Here is a 4,657-nt window from a genome sequence, read left to right on the forward strand (position 1 = left end):
CGGATACAGCGGGGACAATGTTCACCGAGGGGGGACGCGTCTCACAGAGTAGCGAGTTTCTCTGCTTCTGCTTCAAGCGAACCGGCCGCTCCGGACCGAGCGGTCTCGGCCTGGACCGCCCTCCCTCCCCGCCGGTCTCAGAACCGGGTTCAGAACGCGCCGGGAAGCGTGTGCGGGAAGCGTGTGCGGGAAGCCACTTTCGGTTTGCGGCCCCGTCCGATCAAGGCGCAACCTTTTTCGCTTTGTTGTTGAAATATGGTAATATTTCCGAAGCCCGGGGGGCCGGGGGACGGGGTGCGACTCCCTCTCCCAGCAGCTCCGTGAAGGGCTGTCGGCCCCATTTCGCGGGAGCGGGAGAGCTGACACTGGGCACCAGTGTCGCACACTCCTGCCACCCGACCCCCACTTCGCTCTTCTCGTGGGGCTCTGGACGCTTCGGTGGAAAGGACAGAGTGGGAAAGGGCACAGGAACGATTCCGTCCGGGCTCACGATCCTGGCGTCACTCTTTCGAAGGGGCGGGATGCTGATTGTGAGAATCGCGAGCCATCGACTTCGCTGGCGGACCCCTGAGTAGACTGTCAGTTACCGCCCAGCACTTGATGAAATTGCTGATGGACAGAAACGAGGCACATCCCGCAGGAGGAGTGTCACCCTGGCGCCTGTCACCACGCGGTGGTGCTCGTCACGAATGGCCATGGTCTCTTCGTTTGTTCCGTTGGGCGTTTTCTTATCCATTCTGACTCATTTCGAATAATTCGCTCTTTGGTTTTAATTCTGCCGGAGAAGCAAAGTCGTATTTTGTACGGATTTCTCAATCGAAAAATACCTAAATAGTATACGTTTTTTAGGACCCGCTCAATTCGCGTCCCTCGCTGTGGACCAGCCATTCACCATCGTGCAGCAACGTTAATCAGCGGCGGTTTTCCGAGTGTCCTTCCGGTGGCTCCCACCTGTCCCTAACTGCGCCCCCGGGGGAAAACCCTTGCCATTGCGGAATGATGTCGGTGTGGATGAAAAACGTGCTCAAATGCTACAATATTTACGACTTAGTCCACCTGCATTAGCGACTCATCGCCACTTACTGGGAAGCAGTGGCGGTGCCTCCCGGCTGCAAAGCAGAGCCAGAGGCGGCCAGGCAGCTGCTGACAGCTGTGCCCGGGCGTCTGCGAGCTCCGTCAGCGCTCTTTGCCCTTGGCGAGGAACTTAGCCGGGGAACAATAAAACGCATTGTTGTAGAACAGTCCCGGGTACCCAGCCTGCCAGTTCACGTGTCTCTCTGCAGCTGCCTTGACTCAGGTCCCGAGGGCAGAGCTTGCAGCCTCCCCAGCCTCGCTGCCTTCGAACAAAAGTGTTTTGTTTCAGGCTATTCTATTGGGTAGGTTCCTGGGGGTGTTTTGAGGAAGACTGGGGGGAAAAAATGCACTTTTTTCTTTTGCCTTGATTTTTTTTTTGTTTTTGTTTTTTGTTTTTTTTTTGTTTGTTTGTTTGTTTTAATAACAACAAATCATGAATTAATTTACCCTGCACAAAACGTAAAACGAGAGACAAAGCCTCTGGGATCACGTCTGAAAGGGGCTGGCAGCCAGAGGAAGAGAACGTTTGTCAGTTAGAAAAACATGTTTGTCGGGCTGGGTTGACTTTTTCTCATCGTCGAAAGTCTGCATCTGACTGAGCTGTTGCGTTTTGTGGCTCAAAGCAAGGTCTGTCCACACTGTGGTTGGCCCTCCCGCCCGGAGCCTGGGTCCCCAGCACTGTGCAAATCTGTGTCGATAGCAGATGCCGGAATCCTTGGCTGTGCGGGCACAGTGAGCTGCTGCCGAGTGAGCTGCCAACCATCAGCGTTACCCAGAAAGAACTTGCAGTTCAGAATGGGCTAATGAAGTCATGATTTCTGTATGCCTCCGGAGCAAAAAGCGAGAGTTATCTTAAATGGCATTTTCCTGCTTTCCTGAAAAGGTCCGCCTCCCAGCCTTTCTAAACATGCACGGTGCCAGACCCAAAACCATCCTTCGTTCTGGACACCTTCACCTGTGTCATGTTTATGTCATTTTGGACCCCGTTGGTAGATCCTGGAAGCCATTCCAATCCGTGTCACCTGGAAATTGACACAGAGCCTCACTCACAGTATCTGCTAAGTAGTAATTTGTCAAATGAATGGATTTATAAAATATTCTAGCAACATAAAGAAGAGACTTCTGAAATTAAGTTCTGGTGAGGACAGTGCAGGATAATGTTATATATGGCCCAAGTCTATTTTACCGTTTGTTTGTTTGTTTGTTTGTTTGTTTGTTTAGTTTTGGGGCGGTCGGGCAAGACGTCACAAATCAGACCGAGCTGGCCGCTCTGCCTGGCAAAACCAGTAGGGTCTGCCGGGCAGAGAAGGAACAGAGACCCCGTAGGCAAAGGGAATGGCACGTTGTCGTGGCACCCGCCTCCGTGCGTCCCCTCACGAACACCCCGCTAAACGCTGCTGCCACTGTCACTCGAGTGTGACCCTGGCTCGGCGTGACAGGTGCATCTACTTACTCCCTGGCCGGGGCGGAGAGTGGGGGGTGGTGGCTCACGTCTGCCACCTGGCGGTTTCTCTTTCCTGTCTGTGTGGCCACAGGCAATGTCGAAAGTCCCTTCGCAAGGAGTTTTGACCGAAGTCGCGTCCAAGTTTTAATCAACGAAAATCACAGCTCTTTCAAACCACCGAGTCCTGTGGCGTCGCCAACGTGGGGAACGCGCTCCTTGTGGCGGCTGAAATGCGCATGACATCGGTGCCGGGGGTTTGGACGTGTTTACATTTTCGCTTAGAAAACGCTTTTCTAAACTGCGACTACACACTGTGAAGTGGCGAGCAGGCGGGTCTGGGGCGTGGGCAAGGCTCTCGCGTTCACCGTGAGCGCTGCTTAAACGGCTTCGCGCTTTGTCTGCGGGACACACATGTCCCTAGTTATCGATCACACATTGATAACAATGATAACGCGTGAGCAGTTGTAGCTGCTTTTTTGGTGGAAGCCCTGGCGTCAGATGACAGGCTCTGGTAAACTTCTGCTCCCTGGGACCCTACGTAACCGAAAATGAACCGCGTGCCTAAAAAACGAGACCATTTCACCGCGGTCTACGCGCACTGACTGCGCAAGTACATTTCAGTGCTTCTGCCAGCTCGGCCCACCCAGGAGGTGGCGGTGCTGGCGTAGCGTGACTCCCTGACTGTGTGTGTGTTTGGGTGCTGATGGAGAGGAGAAAAACATCAAACCTGGAATCCGCTCGTCCCTCTATATTTCTGTAAGCCGCATGGTCATGTTTTCATTTGCCATGGAAACGAGTGAGAACTTCACGGAATCCTTGTTCATTTTAGAGTTTCTGATTGTGCAAAGGCTCAGAACAAGAATGAGGGGGGATCCAAAACACCCCAGCTTATTCCGTGTCTGCGTGAAGGCCGTACGAACAGAAAAGACGTTTGAGGAGAAGTGTGTGTGTAAAAAACGTGAACTTTTTTTTTTGGTGACCGAGAAAGCTCTCATAAGATAAGTGAGTTATCTCTGAAACATGTAAAACCTTTTTCCTGTGTCAATAAACTAAACCCTGGCAGCTCTGCCATCCGGGAGAGCGTGAGGGCTCTTGGAAAATGACTAATTCGGTTAATTCAGTTGGACAAAGATATGAAACCAGATCTGAATGTAAAACTGTGTGAGTTACAGAAAATCTAGGCTGCTGGGGACGGGCACAAACTCCTGCCGCATTTAGAAGTAGAATCACTGGAAAAATTAACCCACGCTACCGAAGTAGGGGAGGCGGCTGTAGGAGCGAACGCTGCTCTTTGAAATTGGTCTGATTTCGTGCATAGAATTAGATGGGGAAGGGCCTGTAGAAATCATTTAATTCTTCATCCTTTTGTCTATTAAAACATTTAGAAAGAACCTGAAGCTCAGGGAGAGTGAGTGAGTAGAGAACTTGGGGCAGAGCTGGGACCAGACACTCTGTTTTCGTCACTGTCTTCCGGGCGTGGTGGCCAGTTTACCTCCGAGAAAGCCCTGTGCTGATGCTAGCGTCTGTCTCTATGATGTTCAAAGCTTAAGAATTTGTCCTGTCTCCTGTGCAGGCTCAGGAATTTATTATTATCCTGGGCGTTTCAGACAATATACTCTACCTTTTTACATCCGGAATAGTGACATCTTGATGGTTTCCATGAGGCGAAATATTTAAGGTGTTTCTCACGAGGTGTTCAAGGTCCATCACCAGCCCGTTTTTTTACAATTCCCTTTTCACGTGATAACTTTTTAAATGAATTGTTTTTCTCCTTGCTTTGCGTCTCTCAGCTCTGTGGGTTTGGGTCATGGGGTCCCCAAGTCTGTGTTGAGGGGGACGTCCTGCAGGAGGACGTTTTCAGGAGGACGTTTACTGGATGCCTCAGCCCCACCCCAAACCAAAAAATGAAAGTTTGGGGACAGTGTTTCTAGGAAACTCTTCTGGCCATTAATCGGGGACTCTAACTGCCTTTCTGGTAAATGGAGAAACCTATCACACAAAACCGATAAACCAACCTGTTTGGGTTTCTTGCCCCAAAATGGGAAACAGAGGGAAACATTTCCCCAATGGGAATACGGAATGGAATATTTCTGAGCTTTTAAAGCATGCGGCAAACGTTTTCTCTTCGGTTGTTCCGGG

Source organism: Pteropus vampyrus, unplaced genomic scaffold, assembly GCF_000151845.1.
Source record: "Pteropus vampyrus isolate Shadow unplaced genomic scaffold, Pvam_2.0 Scaffold131, whole genome shotgun sequence".
Lineage (NCBI taxonomy): Eukaryota > Metazoa > Chordata > Mammalia > Chiroptera > Pteropodidae > Pteropus > Pteropus vampyrus.